Genomic DNA, 23,405 nt, shown 5'->3' with positions numbered 1-23,405 from the left:
AGGGACTACTGACAATAGTTATCAGTAATAATTTACCATGGCAGTTATGGTTAATTGCTATTATGTGATCAGAAGTTCTTAGTTCAGAGTTTTAAGTTTGATTCCCTTTTGGAGCTTTTCTCTGTGATTCTAAATTGTGCACAAGTCACTGAGAGTATGGATTGTTGCAGCTGTACAGCTGTACACACTGTGAGATTTTCCTTAAAATAAAAAAAAGAAAAGAAAAGTTATTGTATTTTTTATTATCCAACCCTCTTTATTATTAACAAAATTGTAGAGAGAAGAAAAAGTTATTTTGTGCCAAAACATCTTGTATGTAGCGCACATCAGTGTGAATCTGTGGGGGTGGGCACGCCAAACCTAAATCTTATTGGTCAGTTTGCTTTTTCTGTGAGCTAAAAATGATGAGTGGAGTTTGAATCCCCCATAGTTCTAAGATCTGGCCTGAGCTTTTTACGCGGTTCTGGCGGGGTCGCCGGTTTATTAGCTTTTTTTGTGGTTTCGCGAACTTAAAAGCTGACGGGTCACCCATTGGCTGACACCAGCAATGTCGGAAAAAAAATGTTCGACAGATTGGAAGGTACGTACTAAACTATCACTGCACCTGACCTGCAGGAGCACACCTCTCCAACGCGCATCATGTGTGCGTCGCACAAAAGCAGCACAAACCTAAACCACTAAAGCAGCGCAACCATTTTTTATTCGTTTTTTTTTTTACACAAACGATGCTAAATAATAAAGACATGGAAGCGAAGCCCACCAGTGAGATCCACGGACAGAGGAGGATGTTGAGTCCCAGGTTCAAGTGGTGTCAGACGTATAAGGAGGAGATGGTGAAGCTACACTGTTTGCTTAATTTTTACTCTTTTGGGGAACGTTACGACTAGATTAAATTGTTTAACCCACAATCTTAGCGCAAAGCTCAGGAAGAGCGGCAGATGTCAGCTAACGGGTGACCCATCAGCTCTCCAGTATGGGAAACATCAAAGAAGCTCATAAACAGGCGACCTGCCAGAACCGCACACGGTAAAAAGCACAACCGGCATCCAAACCGCTCTTAGAACTACGTGAGGTTCAAACTTTGCTCATTCGTTTTTAGCTTACAGAAAAAGCGCCAAGCCGCCAAATAAGCAAAAGCAAACTGACCAATAAGATTTAAGCTTTGGCGTGCCCTTTAACCCCACAGACTCAGACGTGCGCTTCGTACAAGATGTTTTGACACACAAGATCTTTTTTTTTCTCCACAATTTTGTTAATTGTAAAGAGGGTTCGATAATAAACATTTCAGAAATTATTCTTTTCTCTTTTTACTTCAAAGAAAATCTGCGGCATCAAACGGCATCTGCGCATAGTTCTGAACTTTAACCATAGAAAAGAGTTTTATGCATAAAGCAATTTATTTAAAAAAATATTTATAATTTACTTTAAAAAAAATCTAAATATAAACAAATGTTATTAATTCAATGTAAAAACATTAAATAAAATAATCTATTTGGCAGTGCTCCCTAATGACAATGGCTATTTTTAGAACTTGCTTCGCGGGCGACTGACAATGCCCCCTTGGGCGACAGGGTGCCCGCGGGCAACGTGTTTGTGACCCCTGCTCTAAATGTTCAAATAACTCTCTCCACCCACATGAAGGCAACTGAGGTTTATGTAAAAAATATATTTATATATGATGCTATATATATTTGGGGTAGGATCACGAACTGTCGCAGAGAGCATTGCAATCTTCAGTGAGAGTGGGAAAGCATGTACGATATTCTAAAGAAGTGGAGTTAACCTCTGGAGAAAAAGAGGAATGAAAATAGGTAGAATCAAGCCAGGACAATTTTCCGAGTGTTTGCCCATACGCATATCTTTCTCTATGTGCACACCACAATCCTTCATGCAAACAGGACTTCAATTTCATCTCTGAAAATGTTACAAATATGTGTGTAAAGATGCCCTCACACTCCCAGACATTTTAATCTGCCTTGCTCTTCCCTGAGTAAAATATTTTTTTAAAATTAATGTTTTTGTACAGGAAGTTTTATGATGTTTCTCCATCTGCGTGTTGGTGTGTTTGCAAATATTGATTATATGCAGCTGTCTACAGCTCATACCAGTTCATACAGAGTAGTTCTTGTTAAGAGCTTGATGCAAAAGTAGAAATCACCTAGACTTTTCACAACGCTTTTTTCACAAAACAAATATAAATTATTAGGAACAAAAACTGCAGACATATCTATGTAATTTTGATATATATAGAAAACATAGGTATATTAGAGACATATTTCATTATCACATTTAGTCAAAGGGTGAAAACACTCATTCCTACAATATATGAAAAGGATGTAAATATGAAAAAAACAAAAATTAGAGCATGGAATTCTGGTTTTATCATAGGAAACATTGAATAAGCTAATGTCAATGTTAGCCGGTCAAAACTTATACAATCAAGATAAAGATTAGAAATTGATTAGTAGTCTTTGATCAGTGCATTTCTATTCATAATATACTTTGACGATTTAAAGTATTAACATATCAAAGCTCAGGCTTGCACTGAGCATTGGAGCATTTTTTCATCATTCTGCTTTTTTTAAGTCTTTATGTTTTAAAGGAGCTACACCTCAGAATTGATAAACAAATAAACAGGTTTCACAACTGAAATAGAGCAATATGACCTGCTACTAAGCAACAGACAAAATGCTGACCAAGTGGAAGCTTTCTGGTTTCACTTTCAGTCTGTATTTTTTAAGCCGGAAAGCCTCTGGGCGTCAGTTCAGCTACAATAAATACTTGATATCCAAACAAAGGGTCATGGACTCTGGGTCAAGTACAGCTCATGCACTATGACCCCACTTTACTGTGGTTGCTTCCATCAATAAAAAAATATATTTGACCCTAAAGCATTATACATTAACTCTTTGAAAGTTAGAAAATAGCATCATGTCATGGACAGCAACTGTCAGTTTGCTTCAGTGTTCTGGCAGATTATTTCACTTCTAACCAGTACTTTCTCACCAATATTAAGGGATTATTGACTTAAAACGAGCTTCTTTTGAGTGTATTAAAGCATTTGCATTAGAAACTAGACCAAAAATACTGGGTAAGATTTTGTGTTTTTATAGTGCACTATTTTGTTTATGCCCTTCAAATGTTAATACCAGCAGTGATGTCCCCTTTCACTTATTCTTCTGTGCAATGCTGATCTGTGCCAGTTGTTCCAACCTCTCCCTAATTCCCACTAAAGCCATTAGCTTTAAGCCATTTGATTAAATGCTACAACCGGTTCACAAAGGAAATGAGTCAAGTATAGCATTATCTGATCAGATCTGCCAACTCCCTAATAGGAAGTTAGCATAGAAAAAAAGAGTAGAGGAAATATTGGGAGATGAAACAGCCTAATATGAAATGTACACATAGTTACCTAGCACCTAACACGTTATGGTTTCTGACACAAAGATTGCAACCGATTTTATGTGATGTATTTGATTAGATCTTTTTATGAATGTGTTCATCCAGAGTTGTGAAAAATTTCAAAAATTGTTCTGGTTTCTAGCAATTTGAACGAATCTCTGACAAGGCCAACGAGGATACCGATAAACATTTTACTGGTTTTATGTTAATTTTTAAAAAGGGTTATGCTTCAAACAAATTCAGCATTACTTTGACATAAATCGCATCTACTCTGACGTTCCTCATGTATATAGAGAGGGATAAAATAGTGCAGGGCTGACAGCTCTTACTGATGAATGGTTAAGATATACAGAGAGAAAACTAAAGGTTGGTGTTGTATTTCTTGATTTCAGTGGAGCTTTTGATGTTGTTGATCATGAGCTTTTATTTATACAGCTGCCAGACTATGGCTTTAAAAAGTCAACTATCAACTACAGTATATGAGTAGCTTTGTTACTGATAGGAAACTGTTTTGTTTAATGGTATTTGGTCAAATGTTGTAAACTTTGCATGTGGATTTTCACAAGGTAACTGGTTAGATCCTCTGCTTTATAGTATTTCTGTAATTGACATATAATTTGTATTAAAGGACGCATAACCATACATGCTAATCATAAAGGTACAGTATATGTAACTTCATATGGCATAGATCAAGTAAATATGATGCAGCAACAAGAGTGATTGTCCATTTATCAATAGGTGACAGATAATAGGTAAACACTGAATGTTTCAAAAACAAAATGAGTGGTATTGGGGTCTAAATATTCTGTAAGATGAACACAAAGGCTACATATTTCTTTAGAAAGACAATCACTTCATCAAGTGGAAGAGACCAAGCTGCTGGGAGTGATGATACATGAATACACTTTTGTGATCTACACAAATGAATAAGATCATAATTAAAATGAGTAGAAACATTGCCATAATTTGGTGTATTGCTCATATTATGTCTGTCAAAATAGGACAATGAATACTATAGTCTTTAGTCTTTTGTATGCATGAATAATGTTCAGCTGATTGGTTGGGTGCTTCAAAAAAAATAAACTGCAGACAGTTCAAATTAAAGCTGCAAGATTAGCACTTGGCTGTCACTTCAGTTCTAATGTTAATTTCATGCATCAATGCTTGTCACGGAGGAAAGTCAGTGACAGACTAACATGCACTTTGTATTTTTTCCTTGCAGAAAATCTGTAATTTACATAAACTGTTTCACCTCTTCTCTCAGTTACTACCTGCCTAAAGTAGACATGATTTTATTATTAGACAAACCTCTGAACTTAGTAATCCTCAAGGTTTATAACCAACCTAGTAAAGATTAATTAAATAATACTTTCAATAGTTTTTGATAATAATACTTTAGATGCCTGTATATTAGGCGTAAAGAACCTCAGAATATTCTGTTTCATACGAAAGCATGGAATCATTCGAAAACTTGACAAAAAAATGTATTCAATTACTGGTCTCTAATGAAAGCCAACAGGGTTACTCTTCACTTGAACTCTGCTAATATATATATAATTATCTTTCTTTGTTCATTCTCCTTACAATTGGGTGTAAGTAATGTGTTTCTTAGTGTAATGATGGCTGTTTCAGAATCAACAAGGGAGCCATTCTAGACTAATCAATATCAATCATGGATTCTAAACCTCAAGATTGAAACTGGTATTCGAAGCCTGTAAGAGTGGGTTGTGACAGATAATCTCAGCCATAGCTGAAGATCAATGAAACATAATAGGCCAAAGGAGCATTGCTGTTCTCTCCTACATGTTTCTTAGTATTAAGGTCAGGATTATTAGCCCCACTGATGAAATTACATGAAACTCCTAGTATTTCCTTGGAAATGACCATAATAAAAACTGTTCATATTTATACTGCTTCCAAAAGAACAAAGAATAAGTCTAGAAATAGCCTCTGTTGTACAGAGGGTAAATTCAGTAAAGGGCTCCAACAATTTTGACACATACTGTATGTCTAATTGATGTGCTGAATTGTAACAAGAAAACTGAAAGCCCCTTTTTTGTCCTCTAGCCCAGGTAAAACGCTTCTCACCTTGTCTCTGATTCAGGAGTGGCTTTTCATGGGGAATGTGACATTTGTACCCGATTTGTAGGATTTGTCTTTGCTTAACAGTGTGTTGGGCAAGTTAGTTTGAAAATGTAATTAGTTATAGTTATTGGATACTTTTCAACTAAGTAACTAAGTTGGCAACTGAATTACTATATAAAAGTAACTAATTACCAAGGAACGTAACTAGTGTATTACTTTAAAAAAATACATGTTTAATGAATAAAAGCATTTTGGATCCCCTCTTTACTAGAACTTTCTCTTTGCATCATTCTGCAATCTGCAGCTGTACGTTCTACTCTTGTTTGGTGGGGTGTGTTTGTGTGTGTTCACTGTGGTTCACTGCCTGTGTGTGAACACCTGCCCAAGTCTCCCTCTGATTGCATTACAATGACTATTTTAGTCTTCCTCAACCAATCAGCAGTACATGCGAGATTAGAATCCACATAATATATCCATTTTACTTTCTTAAATGAGTGACAGTAAACTTTTTCTCTATATTCTATTATCTTCTTGCATGTGGTACTATAGTTTTCACCGGGAACAACCAGCACATCAATTCTAAAATTTCAATTGTTGAATACCAATCTGTCCCTTTCCCTTACATAAAAAAAGACTTAAAATGATGGAAGCACCTGGAATATAAAATAAACAAGAAGTCTGACTTCATAGCCTGGGAGTATTTTTGTGTATTTGTTACTGGCTGATGTCTTTGGATGTTGGTTCAATATTTCCACATAATGTCCTTTCCTCGTGACGCCATCTGTTTTGAGAAGTGCACCAGTCTGTCCTGCAGCAAAACACCCACACAACCTGCTGCTAGCCCCATACTTTACAGCTGAGATGGTGTTCTCAGGCTTGAAAGTTTCACCCTTTTTCGTCCAAATGTAACAATGGTCAATATGGGCAAACACTTTCATTTTAGTTTTTTAAGACAGCACGTCTTGAAATATGAAAGCCTTTCTCCTCCTGTGGTTGGGCAAGCTGTGAACTTGTTTTCTATGGAGGTTTTGGGTAATAGTTTCTTCCTCTGAATGATCTTCCAGCCCATTCTGATGACATTAACTAAAATGTCCTTTCTTTTCGTACTGTTGTGTGTGCAACAGGGAAACTGACTTCAATATGAACTTTGGCAACTAGTTTGAAGGCTGGAATGTGGCAAATTAACAAAAAACTAAAAAATAATAAGGAAAATGTGATGAAATTATGGCCTCTAGCTCCACACGCACACACTCAAATTGTAGAAAAAGATAACACACAGTAAAAATGTGTGATAATGTTATATGCCTTAATTTATAAACACTTGCATTATAAACAATTGTGTTCTAGACTATTATCCTGCAACTCACTTTGAACAGTGGAGTTTACAAATTACTTTACAATGTTTGAATTTATACTAAGAAAATAGTCACCACACATGCAGCCCTTCTGCAATAACAATTACTAAAAAGAAAAACTGATCTTAAAATACTGACTGTTTGACTCTCAAATGTAATTTTACAAACGCATTTCAACACTTTTATGTCAATTTCTTCAGAAAAACATCCCCACACCACAGTGTCTTCCTCTACATCCAGCCATACAAAGATGCAAGATGCACTTTTGCAAAATCTACAGGCATGATTTAACTATTTTCAGAGATAAATGTGAAAATAGTTTAGATATTTGCAAATTACAAATTGTTCTTAAAACTGAACCAATCTTGAGGAATGCCCCGGTTTTCCTGATGTGTTGGCAGATTTTTGGCTAATTTTGGATCAGAGGTAATAGAGGAGGAGGGTGGAAGTATGGTGTCCCATAAGGAAACACGATATTTTAGGTGCCACCTAACCATCTTTGTAAGCTCCATTAATTAGAGGCTTATAAAGACTTTAGAAGTAAAATGGACAGTACTTTAAGTTTGCATGTTCTAAGAAATGTTTCAACAAATGGACTTGAAACCTTTACAACTACTTTTTAGACTCTTATTCTTCCAACCCAGAAAAGGAATTAGACTACAGGATATTTACCTACACTTATCTATAATGAGCAGGAGTATCTAGTTAATAATTACTTTAGATCAACATTAATAGACTTTTTTCTTCTTCTTTTGCTCTTTCCTTTGGTTTATTTTATTTGTAATTCCTTTTAATTCATGTAAAGCACTTTCAATTGCCTTGTTGCTATATAAATAAATGTGCTATATAAATAAAATTACCCTACCTTTAATATAATATAATTTAATAGTTATGAAGAAATACTTTGGGCATTGTATTTCTGTTTTTGTCCATAAAAGCACACAGACCAACTACTAGATTACATTTCTTAGTTTTTTTCTCAGAACATCCATCCATCCATCCATCCATCCATCCATCCATCCATCCATCCATCGTCTACTCCACTAAATCTGCAGGGCTGAAATCTGCATGAGTGCAGGACAGACTCCAGACATATTTCCAGTCTGTGTTGTCTAGTTAATGTGATTATTTGCTCACATGGCCATTGATTTATGTCTTATACACGTAGTAGATAATTTGGATACATACTGTATGTCTATTCACCAAACACATGTATGAACACTGTTTACTTTTTTTTTTCCATCTTACCACCACCCCTATCTTCATGAGCTGTTTGGCTGGAGGGCAGAGTGAACTTTGGTCAGTCCAGTTGTATCTCCTCCAATTTTAGGTTGTGATGAATTTGAAAGGCTGCCTCTTGTTATTGTCAGCTTGGCAGAGCTCTTGGTCTGCCTCTGAACTGGTCCCAGCAGGCTGTGTTGTGGGGTCCAGTTGGGAGCTGTGGAAAGTTCAAAGGCGGTTTCACACTGATGCAGAAAAAAGAGAGAAAAAAAGGCATGGGAATCATGTGATTACATGAATGGGAAACTAAAGAATTATCCATTCAGTCAGATTCCAAGTGAAACTGGTTTAAAGCTGGCATTTTGTCTGTGCTGTGTAACTCTGTCTGAAAGATGGTGCAACAAGAATTTGATTTCAACTCTTAATTATATGACTCTAGTTTATGGTCTTAAATACTTTACACTTCTAACAGTCAGTGAACGCTTTCACTCTAATCTTTTCCCAACAAGAGCTCAATCCCCTCCTGAGACAGAACATGTTCAATTTTGATTTATTTACACAAAAGATCAGAAAAAATCCTGAGAAGAAAAAGTTCCTGCCAGATCTCCAGTATATTGTATAGATCAGACCAGAATGTGGCTTTGTGTTTTTAGTGAGGCATACCTTAACTGTTATGCAAGACAGGATAGTCACTTTATGTAATGTTGAACAGCATAGTTTGAAATGAGCATGGGCTTCTGAATACTTTTCAACAATGGCTGTTTTTGTAACTACATTTCATTACCTAATTAAACTGCCAAGTTGCACAGTTATATGTAGCATCCTATCATGAAAGCTGCCCTAGCAAAATACTATATTGCCAATAAAGTGTCTCCTCTTTCATGAAAAGAAAAGGTTTTCCTTCAACTCAAACACAATTTCAGAAGTATTGCACCAGCAATAAGAGGGGATAGTTGCTGAATGTATTGTTGCAATTTTATGAGCTTCTTTGTTGTTTAATTTGACTTGTTTAACACTATTCATTTCAGTTGAATTCTTATGGATAAAAAAAAGAGAAAAAAACAAAAAAGAAGCAATTCTTCTGTTTGATTCAAGAAGTAAAGAATCATGACAGAAGTCCACTATTTTTTGCTTTCATTGAGCATATAATATTTTATGGATGATGCACCTTAATGCATTTTATCTCCACCCATGGTCCATCAAATATAGGATGATATGCTGTAGACTGAGCTTTGTGGGGGCTTGAGGGATTTCTATGTGCAGTCTGTGTTTTGTGATGTTGCCACAGTTGCATCTAGTCATATTTACTTCAGTCGTATAAGAAACTAGATCCTTTACACTCTTCTCATATCAGACTGTTTTAACTCTGACTAGTCTCTGCAAGCTTGTGTTTTCTCATGCCATGTAGTGACAGCCATATGGCTGGTTTGTGTTTGTGTGATGAACTGCAGTCATGAGATTCAGTTGTCTTGGTGATCGAATAGCTCATAACATAAACTCAAACACTGTGATTTAGGCTGTGCAGACATTACTTTCTGATTTCAAGGTTCTGTAGTTCTGGTACAATGGATGTTCCAGCATCACAATTGATTTTGGCATCACTTTAGAAGCAGCTTGCGATTATTCATGGAAAGCAGTCAGATTTATTTATTTTTTTTCCCACCCTGCTGTGACGTTTTAAATTATGGTCAAGCAGAACATTTAATCCTGCCCAAAAGTCTGCTGATACATAACAAGCTTGTGTATAAAAGCAAATAATTGTTCTGTTATTGAGTTAAACTAATAACAATTTATGTTTGAACTTGCTGAAATCATTCGTAATCCCAGTAAAACTCACTCTGAAATATGTTCATGTATTTAATAATAATATATTTGCAAATCTTCTTTAATGTAATTTATTTGCAACATTAAGCTGGCACTAGAATTAGGGGTAACATTAATCCTAAGTTGTAGGGTTAATTGGGTAATTGTTACCCAACTTGTGGTTTTAACGATGTTATTACCCAACAAGCCAGGAAAAAGTTAGAAATGACCACCATGCCCCTGGATGGTCTTGATCACAAAAGCATTGACAAGAGATGTGGATGTGAACAAGCAAACAAGTCTGCAATGAGCCGACAGGACAATAAATGGGGAACAAACAAAGTATCTGCTCATCTGACAGACACTTAAGGAAAAGTAGTGAAATGCGATGAAGGGGAGAAAAACTCAATTAACAAATTAGTATGGATTATGTTTGAAATGTTTATCTGAGAAAAGTTTGCTATATGGTCTTAAGGAAAAGGCTACTGTTAAAATGCTAAGTAACACATGACATTTATATTCAGTCTTGAATGTAGTGATGGTAGATTCACATGAAAGCATCTACTGTTCATTTCTCTTCTGATGCACATTCGCAATGCTGGGTGGTTGTTTATGTGGATTGCTGTTTAGTTTTTATTCAATGAAATTAGGGACTGGCAAAGCCCCACAGAATGTCTGTGTAAAGTGGTCAGGAGTGTTGTACTTTTAAGACTTTGATTGTACATCTGCCATCATGGTGAAGGTAAAACAAAATGCTAACACTACTTTTTTCCCATCTTTTGTTCCTTATTTTTTGAGGAATTTTTTTCTTTATACATGTCCACCAGTAAATGTCACGGTACCCAGGTTTTATTTAATCAGAAGAGGTTCACTGTAGTTGCAGGGTGACGGCCTGTCAGGTGCCATTTAATAAAGAATTAATTTCCTTCTGCACTAACGATTATCTAAAGGATTGGCCTTTTTTATATAGGTACTTATCAAGTTAAATGACCTCTTTAGGAAAACAGAAATTGTCATATTTTAGGACACAAATAAATTTTGATATAAGTATATGTCTTTTGATAAAAACAGACATTTCAGCCACTAATTATCATTTTGATGGGATGGGGCAGAATTGTTTATTTTCTGAAAAGACATTCATCTTTTAGCTCAATTACTTTTTCATTTAACAAACATTTGTGTGGCATTCTTTTTATTATTTAAGCTTTATATTCAGAGATCCTACCGTTAGCTGTGACTGGCTTACATGATGGCAATTTTACACCTAAGATAGGAAGCGGAGCTGTTGAAATATTTGGAATTTCATTCATCTGTAGGCAGACAAATGTAGTTTTTCACCGCCTGTTGTTTGAGTTATGTTTGCTGTCAGGCTACATTATGTATGCAGAACTACTTAAAATATTAATGAAACATAAATAGAAAAATCTGGCACACACATTTTAATATCATGTACATCACCATGCATCTTCTACACTTTATTATCACTAAACAGTAACATCTCCAGTCAAATGTTTATTTTACATTTAAAAATAATTTCTGTGGCATTCACACTAAAATCCCTTGAAAGCAAAAAGGCTTTTTGTCTTTGAATGTAGCAGGATTTTATGCTGCACAATCAAAGCTTCTTCTAATGCTTTATGCAGAGGTTTTTATGTATTATTTGTCTTATGGTCAGTATCCATAAGACAGCTTTTCCTGACAGAAGGGCTGAAAGGACAATAAATATTTTTAAAGATAATTTGTCCTTCAGTGCCACAATCTTACAGAATTGTGGCATACAGAAGACAAATGTTAGACTCTCAGAAGAAAAAAAAACTAAACTAGACTGTCCTGATGGATTCCAGCATTTGAGGTGCAACAAGGAGATCTCACTGAAGATGTTTTCCACATGGAGCAGTAGAGGACAGGAGGTGCCATTCTGGTCTTGGAGCGGCTTCCCTGAATACAACAATGGAGCAATTGAATATTCAAGAGCTTTAGCCATGGTTGGCAATGTTAAGTTGTTGCTGTTGGGTACTGTCAGCAAAGACGATGCCATCTGTGTAGTTCAGATTGAGTCTTTGAACAAGAGAAGATGCAGTTCATTCATAACTTCTTTCATGAAATTGTCACTTTAAAAAAAAAAAACAGATTGACAATGAGTGCATCTGCTCTCATTTTAAGTGTAGCAACATAAACTGAAGGTTCACACCATATCTATCAAAACCTGGAGATCAGTCTAATCCTAAAGTATTAACTCTGCAACCATTTTGTCAGTTGTGCAGCAGTCAGCTGCAGAATGCCACCTGCACAGCTGGGGTTTTGCAACAGACACAAGCCAAGGGGTGGAGCTCTGTTTGTTCCAACCTTACTCTCAGACATGCAAGCTTGTTTAACCAAGCTTTTTGATTTATGTAAGGGATGCAGTGATATATAACTCAAAACACAAGACACAGTATTGAGTTTACAAGAATGAGATGAAACAAGATTTTACTTTGAAGAAAAATTCAAAGATCAAATGTATTCTTCTAAAAGATCTCAATTTGTTTTTTTTTTGTTGTTTTTTGCCATAATCTCAACAACTAATAAATTTGTTTTATGAATGCATTTTATCACTTCAAATGTTAGCACAGCATTTGAGCAGTACATTTACCATTTCCCAGCTGCTATCAGTATCATGCACTGTGATAGTGATGTGACTATCATCATAATCACAATTGATGGCTTTTCCCTGACATCAAGTCAGCAGTTGTTATAGTGATGTTTTGTTGCTCCTTCAACATCTGAACAACTTTCTCTGCTTACATATTGTTTTTGTTTTGTCTGTCACTCTGTTGCCATTTCTTGTTCCTACTAGAAACCAAAATACTGTCAAACGAAATGATTTAAGAGAAGCTGGGGCATCTTTTTTTACGACTTCATCGCGTTGTGTGGTAGCAGTCAACTCCAAAAGAAACATTATGATGTTGTAGTATTGTCAGATCTCAGATGACAAAATATTGTCATTTGAGATTGATTGATGTGATAATTTTGCTAGCAGAATTTGAAAAAATCTGTATTTTTGATTAGAAAAATTTGTTGCACAAATTGTTTTGTCTCCATTTTATTCTTTTGTTTCCCAGCAGCTAGGTGAATATGCGAATAGGAGCAGCTTTATTATTCTGAATTAAACTAAGGTTTATGTAAGCACATAGATCAAGGATGGAGTAAATAAATACAAATAAACTGATGAAGGCCATGTTGAAAATACTATAAAATGGCGTAATTGTTAACACAAGATATTTACCAACTGACCTATGACATCTTGCCTAAATATAAAACTAAATGGTGGATGAATTACATTTTTTTTTTCTGTAACGATAACATTCAAAAATTAAATGCATGCAAATTCTTATAGACATTAAACGCTAATTTATTTCAAACATAAGTTTACCAGACTGCACGTTGTGTGCCAAAGAAGGACCAGAAGCATTTGCTTGATCTCCTCCCTTGACATACATAGCTGAATAATATATCTTTGTTTTGTTATGAAAAAATGATCTCTCAAGGGCATTAAAATTTAAATCTAATCTCAAGTTTTAAAAGACTTGAAGAGAAACTTGAAGAGAGCTTTATAGTGTTTCTGTTTCCCATAAATAGAAATCAAGTGGAGTTGCTTTTTCAACAATGAATACACTCTAATCTCACCAATGTCAAACTATTGGAAATTGTTATCATTACCTGGAGCCATAGAGGTTGCTCACAGCTGCCCTGCCAGAATGAACTGAAGCTCTGATCTGTCACCTCAGAATGGAGAAGAGAATCAGAATTAGGATTACTTTCTTTAAGAGACAACAGATCTGTATTGTTGGCTTATCTGCCAAGTAGTGTCGCGTCTTCTGAGGTGTAGAGGGCATTCATGAATATCTTTAAATCTGTCTGGCATCTTCTGCTGTTTATGAAGTAACCCGCTGGCACAGTAGCATCTTGACTACTGAAAGAAGGAGGCTTTATAAACCTGAAGGCCAGCTCTGTTTGGAATGCTTCCGCTTACTCAGTGCAGGTCATTAAAGACGAAACAAAGCAAGGAAAGCTATCACGCATGACAGTGTGCTGGTGCTGGAAAGTTTCTCCAGTGACAGGCTACTGCAGCTTAAGTCAAGAAAGAGCATTATCACAGACAATGTGTGGTTGCAGCTGTCAGACTTAATAATAATCAGCATAACTTCCAATATAAAAATAACATAAAAAAATATCAGATTTCAATTGTTTAAATTAGGTCATTATTGCGAATGTTACTCATATCAATATACAGAGATAATCTGAAAAGTTTTACATTGTCACTGTAGTGCAACGTAAAACTTAAAATGTATGTATTTAGACATTCTAATTAGGTCTATTACCAATTTACAAGTTGTGTTATTGTAAAATTAATGCATGAGTGTGTTTCGTCTTTAGTCTCACAGCGATCTTGATGTGAGTGGTGAATATTTCCAACCAAAAACATCACAAATTAGTGTGTCTTTTTATTGTGTTTTGGAGGTTACTTCCTCAATAAAATGACATAACTTAATGCCTGGTGTAAAGAGCCTTGTCAAACTTGTTCCATTTTTTGATATTCCAAGGCATAGAGGATTATAACAGGTTTGTTTACTTGAAAGAAAAGACATAATAACCGCATTGTTTTACAAAAAAAAAATGCTTGAGTGCTTTGATAAAAATTGTTTTGTGTGACATTTTTACTCGGTGGCACTTATGCTCTTCTTAAGAAAGAATTTGCCTCTCAGGAAAAGAAAACATGGATGCAAGCCATTTGGCATATCACAGTAAGCTGTTAAAAGCTTCAAATGATAAATGGTTACTAACTTGCATTTGTAAAACACGTTAGCAAGTCAAAGCACTTTGTACTACTATCTGTCAACCATCTGCATACAAATTCACACTCAGATGGTGGTAAGTTACATTGTTGCCACATCAGCCTTGGGGAAGACTGACAGAGGTGAAGCTCCAGCCCAACTGCCACCACTGATCACCACAAATGTCTTGCTCCAAGGATACTACAATGACTGAAAAAGACGGAGTGATCAATACAGATGATTATTGAAACTAAAGTAGATCAGAATGATAGCAACTGTAGTTGCTGGTTGTGAGAGTAAGTATCTTAAATTGAGCATAAAAACAATCTGAAGCTATCAAATCTTTCGAAAGAGAACTTTAGAAGAGAGGGCTACAGAATGTACAATGGTATGAGAAAGTGTCTGTCATATTTCCTATTATTTTGTATATTTGTCACTAGTGATGGGCAGTAACTTGTTAGAAGTAATGTGTTATAGTAATCAGTTTAGTTTCTTTTTTTTCCAAGTAACGAGTAAAGCAAGGGATTATAATAGCAAAAAAGTAATGCATTACTGTCAGTTCTGTGCAGGGAGATTGTATTAATGGATTATAAAACCATCATTTTGTTTGTGACCATGTCACAAGATTCTCACACCTCGTTACCACTGAACGTGCAACTTTAGTGGTTACAGGAAGAAATGCAGATCAACAACATTAGTGCAGCAGGACTTGGAAGTACCAATATTAGTGTAACTCAATGACAAAAACATTAGCATCCAGGTGTATGCTCTTTGTGGGAAGAAACTTATCGACAGCGATAAACACCACTTCAAATCCAGTAAGCCGCAGAAACTCTGAATTCTGCCCCACTGACTTGACCGATAATTACACCGGGCAAAACTCAGACAACCCCTCTCTTGTTAAACCGGCGAAGAAAAATTTTTTAAAACTCATTATTACATTCAACATTATTTGAGTGCTTTTCATTGCACCAGATATCATGGGTATTACCTGTGTGTGCAGAGAGGATTGATATTTTCCTGCTAGTCTCATTAGTTCTCTTTTATAATAGTGCTGTTGGTTTCAAGACCAGTACGGATGCTATCACCTTTTTTAATGATATCTAGCCTAACAGAGTTGTTGAGAATGGGGCTTGTGATACATCTTCCATGTTTTGTTTTTTTTCTTTTAGTTTTAATGGCATTCTCCGTGTATGGGAATCACAGCCAAGCTAGTTTGAAGCCACATTAAATGTTTAATTATAAGGCAAGAAGTTTTAAATTAAACTAAGCTATCTGTGTTTGTTACAACCAGGTTTTGCACTCACTTTTTAAAAAAAAAAAGTAATTTCGATATTTTCGAGTGGTGTAATTTCAAATGCACTGGAACAAACTGAATGCACTCAGATTATTTCATGCAGACACATACACATAACATACTGTATATGTCCATACCATCCGTACTGATGAATTATACCACTTAACTCATTGCTTGAGTTATGGTATATCACGTTTTCTGACCTATAACTTTCCTACTGCTGTTTATCCTTCCATTTTTTTCAAATGTAAAAAGTCAGTATAACCTTGAGTGTCAGGGAAGAAGAAATTGGCTACTTATTTATTCAGACTGTGTTGTCCACTAATGCCTGTCGCAGACAATTGACTGCTTAGAACAGAAAATGCCAGCTGACAACAGCTCAGGATTACACTACTGTGTCACTGTATATCAAGTTTTACTTACTTTGTATTATTATGTGTCCAAGTTAATGTATAGTCTGTCTATGAGGGATGAGGGAATGGGAATAGCAATGTGAACCATTGCTATTCTATTCTATTGGTATTAAAACCAATTTGTGAGAACAATGGCAACTCTCATATGAGTAAAACTTCATATAGGAGCCGAACAACTCGGGTTTTTGTTGTAAAACAAAAAAAATATATAAAGCATCAGTGAGAATTGTATTAATGCTTAACTTTAATATTTTTGGAACTCTCTTATATATATGTAATAGAAACTGAATAAATAAATTGGAAATTAGCTGGATTTAATTTTATTTCTTCTCTTTCCACCACCATTAATTTTGTTGAATGCTTGTCTCAACCTATGTTGAAGCAGAAAATGCATTTACAACATGGAAATGTAGAGACACCATAAACAATCATGTTGTATTTTCTTCTTTTTAAATGTAATGATTGGCCTCAAAGAAGATGGAAGTTTGACAGAAACTACCAGGCTTATGAAGGAGACCATAAAGACGAGTGTGTTTATCATCAAAAAGATTAAAAAGTTATCCGTTCCACTTGAAATGATTGCATAGATTAAACAAACAGCACTTTAAAATAAATCTAGATTTGAAATATGATTCTGCCTTTTCCAGGTAAACATTATCTAACAAATTCAGACTGAAAATATTTCACAGGCGGTTTTGCATGCATCTTACTTTGGTAAGATGCATGCAATGATCTATACCACTGATGCCTAATTCCAGCCATGAATGTGCTAAATGAAAGTCTCCACAGACATATGAGTCCATCAACAAGGTGTGAGCAAGTTACAGGTATTGACGTGCTTATTATCAGCAACGTTGGATTCTGAAAAGTCCAGTCATATTTTTCTATAACACATTTCAGCAACAAGGCTGTTGAAAGTGCTTTACAGGTGTAAAAAAAAAAACCCAGAATAACCAATGAAGAAACAAGCAACAAACATTATATAATATACTGTAGGCACGTCTGATCACCACATCCAGATTTTGGGTATGATCAGTAGTTTCTAGCTGTAGTGTGATATCATAGCTATTAGATATCATATGGCTATGATATCTAATGTTCTTACTTATAATCTGCGGCGAGGGAGCATGTAGATATTAAGGGGCGCCCCAGGATTGAACCTTGGGGTATCCTACATGTGACTTCTGTCCACTCTGATGAGAAACTACCTGACACATAGTGCATTGTACATTTTGCCAAGGAAGCCTTAGTGCTGCAGTGAGCTCGGAAACCGGACTAAAAGACATAAAGCAGTTGGTCATTGTTGAAGAGCTGTTTAACTTTTGAAACATATATTTTTCAGTAACAGAAGAGAGGGAGAAATGAGTGTGGGAAAGAGTCAGCAGTTGAAGCGTTCATAGCAGGGCAGAAGAGGACAAAAAACCAGTGATCGATTACAGCAGCAGTAACGCTGCATGATCAGAAGCCGTTTGATATTTGTCCTAAGTCGTCGTCAGTCTTGAGATCTCTAACTCAGCAGTCGGTGCATCTATTATACTGAATGATCGCAGTCCACAGCTAGTGCTTATCTTTGAGGACCAAGCATTTTGACCAAAGCAGCGGAAAATCTCATAGTGTGAAACCAGCTTAAGATAGCACAGAAATCATCCAAGCATAAGGGCTAAGCCATTCTGGCATTCATATCAAATTTATGCACTTAAACACATATTGATCTATACATGGATACACCAGATAATCCTGTTTCCAGTTTGTCTGTTCTTCCTTACTTAAGCTAAGCCACCTAAAACTACTTCAGATGTCCGGGAGACAATTAGGCTTCTGAATCACATGATAGGACACTTTGAATAAGGAATCTCCCCATTGAAGAACATCTGACACACTGAATATCTTTTTAATCAGTCACAATTTGATCCCCTCTTTTTAACCTCTATTTGCATTCTTGTCCTTTGCTTGCTTTCTTGTTTTTTGCATAAAATGTAAATTCAATTCAGAGATGTAGTGCTTTCAAAGAGTACTTTCTTTATCATAATATCTTATGTTTGCCCTCTTTTGGTTGTTTAGTCTGCATTACTGATTATTGCCAAAGCAGCTATGTTGATGTAGCTGCTTTGCTTTGTTTAATTTAGTAATTTAACCAATTTTTTTTGTGAAGGAGAAATATAAAATCACATGAGATTCGCAATAAATTTTAAAGATTCATCCTGACCTCAAGCAGTCTGAGTTTTTGTCTGTAACTGTCAGTGGGCCAAAGCTTTCACACAGTTCACAAGGTCACTTGAGGCAATGACATTCTTGCAAAATCTGATTTTATCCTTACAACTGTTTTTGTCCTTTTTGTTAGAAATAGCTTTTTCTTATCTATGTAGTTATTTTTTTCTTTCTTTTATTTAAATGATTTTGAATGTTTAATTTGTTATAACATAATATTCATATATTCAGAGGCCTTGCAGTACATAAGTATTTTTTTTAAATAATAAAAAAAAAATTAAATTTGATTTTTAATTTAATTGTTATTAAAAATAATAATAACAGATGTGTTATTTCATCTCTGAATTGAAATAACACTTTCTAAAGTGTGCAAACTTTGGACTAGTCACACCTATTGGCTTTTAGCATTTGTTTTCTCATTTGGACTGTGTTCCAGCACTACTTGTTTATTTTATAAAGTTGGTGCCAATATTGTTTTCACAATCAGAAGTGACAATGAAAGAATCATTCTCTATTCTTTAATCAAATTGCTCAGAATAATCAGATGCAAATGCTTTCCACATCCAGCAATCAAAGCATCTATTTTACCAGTTTCCTTTCAGGATTAAAACCAAAACTGAAAGTGATTAATTTTAACTAGTAAGATCTTTACAACTTAAATCCACTCAATTTCAGTAATAAGCCACACTGCATTCAATTCTCATCTATTTGTAAGTAATCATCAATAAGATTAATAAAATAACAAAAGACTACAAAAACTACAAAACGTTGCTTGACCCAACTACAAAGGGGTCAATGAGCTGAATGAGCTCACATATAGCAGTTTACTTGATCATAGTTTATTTCCTGTGGGTCTTCCTTCACCTTGAGATGCAGAAACGTCTCCAGATCCTTCATAGCTGATCAGTAGGTATGTTTCCGTTAAATTGTTGTGCACATTTTAAGCAAACTTTTGAAATGTTGCAAAAAGAAAAGAAAAAAGGAAAATGTGAATTAGCTATATTTTTATCTTTTGGTTTGGAGTGAATCAACTATGAACTATGCATCACTGTTAAAAAAAAAAAGATTCATATGCAGAGTTTGCATACAAGTATTTCAGAAAAATTGAGAGTTCTTCCCTCTAAGATGGAGGTATAGACATTGAAATTTCATTGAAAGTCATGTAACTGTCAGAACCTATTTAGTAAATGTGTTTCCTTCTTCCCCTTTTCACATCAGTTCTCTTTTGGAAAACCCAAAAACCATCTTAAGTGAGCATAAAACCTTTTTTTTTTTTGTAAAATTGAGGAAATTATTTTAAATTTTGCTGTTTCATCATCCAATTTTAATGCAAGTACCAAAAACGTTGATGGAAACTTGGCCAGTGATTGTACACAGTTCTAGGTTTGAGTGCTTCATGTCTTGTGGTTAGATATTGTCGTTAAAATATAGAGCTTATGTGAAATCAACAAAGGAACATTTTGTTGATCCTGATATACATAACATATTTATAGCAATGATTCATATATGCATACATGTAAGTTTCATTTTTAATTTTTTAGAAAAGAAAAAAAAAACTTGACTGAGTTCTTTAATCTTTCCATAAGTTTTTTTTTCTTTAGACCAATGACCGATTGTGATGTTGGCAGCAGAATTTTGTAAACCTCAGCAAAGTTGATCACTGAACTCTATGGAATCCCTTTGTCTCATTGTCTCTCTCACAAAAACATTTAAAGCAAAACCTTTTCTACTCTCTGTACAGGAGTCAAAGCTTGCCAGGAACCCAGATGATCAATATTTTGTTGATTTAATCTACTTTACTAAAGTCCTACAGATCAACACTATAATTAGAGCGATTTAAAGGCTAGATGGAAGCATAGTAGAGTTGATGGATGTTCTGCAGTGTGCTTGGAATCATAACATTTTAACTCAGTCTGTTTTGAAAATAAATTAAAAACTTGAGACATTGATGCTGTATAATATATTTAGATTGACAAAAGGATACTTAAAATGTATAATTTATTTAGACAATTAAAACAGTATGAAAAGTACATCCAATAGAAGCACTTAATATCAACCTGCAATTTAAGCATAATTACATAACACCACCATATTTCTACTTAACTTATTTCTACTATTTTGTTCAATGAGCAGTAATAAAATAAAACAAAAACAGAATTTGGTGTCAGAAATGCTTGAGTAGCAACAGAGAACATTGAAAATCGGCAGACGTCATGCAGACCCCTGACCTGAACTCCTGGATTTTCCACCATGCAACCCTGTTTATTAGATTTCATAGTCGAATAAAGAAAATGCTGGAAACCTGTTGAAAAATGAACTTAGATTGAGGCAAAATTCATTTATCACTTTTCAAGATGGAGGAAAGCGGTTCGTGAATAGCTAAAGGAAACATCATTTTTGTCTCTAAATAAATAAAACATGAGCCATGTTAGCTGAAATTGGAATAGTAGTGTTATCTTTCTGGCCTGTTGTTGAAGTTAAATGTTGCTGTTGGATGTAAAACAGACTCACCATCTGCAACCCAGAGGTAACAAAGCTTTCAGGCATCAATTAGAGCTTTATTTTGTCTTCAGGTGGCTTAACATCCATTGCTGGTTGACAGACGGCAACAAAAACCACAAAAATCATTTGATACCAGACCAGTTAGGAGGACTGACTTTGTTTAGCCCCTTCCCCCTCAACCTCCCTTCTTATTTTTTTTCTTTATGAATGTTTGCCACATATGTCTGCACAGCCTTTACATTGTAATTTTCTTCATAGTTTGTATTTAAAATGTCATCTACTTGTATTTGAGAAATGACTGCTTTGAACATTTTCTGGAGTGGCAGGAAACAAAACACTCAATCAACACTAAATATGCAGATATTTGATTCTAAAAGTCATTCATGTGAATAAAAAGGAAGAAAAGTAGATTGCCGATCCTGAGTTTTGTTAATTATCTGTTTAAATGTAAGTCAATTAATCATAAAAATGTACATTTTTGAGCTTTACTCAGCATGTTCTGTAGATGAGCCAAAATCCTGTCTCGTCTCAGCTGGATCATGAATATTTAATTTGATCAAAATATTCAAATCTCTTGCCGTTATTTGGCTCTGAGTTTGTTAATGTCATAGTTTGCTCGTCCTTAGTGAGAGGAGCAACAAAAACATATATCAACACAAAGCAAACAGGTCTGAGTCAGTACTTTTTCACAAAGATGTAGTCATATCAGTCATGACATGCCTGAAGCAAATAGAAAAAATTGCCAGAAACACTTAAGAGTTAAGTTGCACAGAAAAATCTGCAAATATGTTAGTCAGTGATTACCAGACCACAAATAGGTAGGGATTCACTGTATCACCCCTACATACAGCATAATTGATGTTGCGTTAAGATTTTGTCCTATATATCGTTTGTGGTCATTAAAGTAGTTACATATAATTATGTTTTATCAAAGTGATGATACAATCTAATCTCTTAATGTTGCTACTTAAACAAAGTAGACTAGTGCATATAAAACAACTGACAAAAAAAACAAAAAACAAACAGATGAAACCAGTGGTGAGTCACATAAGTGGAAATGCCATAAGAACATAAAAGAGAAAACAAGATGAGGTGGTTGTGGAAATTAGAGTTGCTTTCAAAGAAAGAAGCCTGCATGGACAAGAAAAACGAGAAGAAGACAATCACAGAGGGAGTGAGGTGAAGATAGCAAATCTCAAGAGGGAGATGTCTGAGAGGAGAGGGATGTGTGTGTTCTCAGCGTCTGTCAATGCTGTAGCCTGTGTGGCTCTGACTGACAACACAAGTTGATTTTGAGCTTGTGCAGGTCAAAGGGCTGCCTTGATGTCTCCCACAGGGACAAAAACCTGATGCTCCAGGAAGAAGAAATAAACTTATAAAGAGAATGTCCAAAATGCTCAGAGCTTTGGTTCAATAAAACTTCCTCACGTGTCTAAAAATAGTTGATTACCAGCAACATTAAAACTAGTCAAAAAGTTGCTATTGCAATAATGATCAATATCAGTTTTTATTATAAACACATCTATCTTCCCTTCCATATTTTCTCACTGAACTGTAACCTTTGTTGAACTGTAATGTTCAAAAAAGGTTTATCAAACTTGTTAGTAAACCAGATTTTCAGTCAGAACAAAGTGAAACCTAGTGATCAGTTATGGTCACTAGGTTGCACCTTAAAGCAGCTGAAATCAAATCCTTTAAGTCGACTATTATGACTGGTATAATGCAAAAGAGAAAATAAATATGAACACATTAACATATGGTCCATAATATCATAAAAAAACAATTGAGCAATCCTCTCTCTCCAATTATAAGTGATCTTCCCTCATAAATCTTTGTAGTAGTTTTATTTTTTAGACCAAGTAATCATTAAGAAGCTCATTCGCTCACAAAATATATGTGATTAGCTGCTTTGTTGATGTTATTGTTTTGCTCTCTAATTGCTAAAATGGTTGAGGAGCAACAAGACAAATGAGCTGTGAGCTGAGAAGTGAAAGTAGTTTAAAGTGGTAGTGGCTGTGTAAGTAGTTGAAGTGTTAATGAGTGATTCATTAGAGCAATCAAAAATCTTTATTAAAGCTTTTTTTTCTAATTAATTTTGGAGATCATGTTTTTCTGAGCAGTATCACATTTGCTTTAAAGCTCCTTTTAAATTGCACAGAAAAACTGAAGACATTCAGGCCTGTGAAGATCTGAAGGGCTGATCGTTCAAGTGCTTCACTGCGATTAGATATTATTTTTTCCTTTATCTTTTCATATTTTTGTCCCCTTTGAGTAAGTCTCAATTATTTCAGTCCAGAAGCATCCA

General features: G+C 35.1%; 1 protein-coding gene and 1 long non-coding RNA gene across 2 annotated transcripts in view; one reads left to right on the top strand and one right to left on the bottom strand.

The window, feature by feature from the left end:
- The window catches only part of lsamp (limbic system associated membrane protein), a 725,983-nt gene that overhangs the window by 75,444 nt on the left and 627,134 nt on the right, over positions 1-23,405 (top strand). The window lies entirely within an intron of this gene.
- On the bottom strand, positions 1,492-14,827 carry LOC114161940 (uncharacterized). Its single transcript, XR_003599109.1, has 3 exons — positions 14,816-14,827; positions 4,711-4,717; positions 1,492-1,534 (listed from the first exon to the last, which is right to left on the bottom strand). It is a non-coding gene; the product is annotated as an uncharacterized LOC114161940 (long non-coding RNA).

This window comes from Xiphophorus couchianus, chromosome 18, assembly GCF_001444195.1.
Source record: "Xiphophorus couchianus chromosome 18, X_couchianus-1.0, whole genome shotgun sequence".
NCBI classification, from domain to species: Eukaryota; Metazoa; Chordata; class Actinopteri; order Cyprinodontiformes; family Poeciliidae; genus Xiphophorus; species Xiphophorus couchianus.
This window is presented reverse-complemented; position numbering and strand designations above follow the sequence as displayed.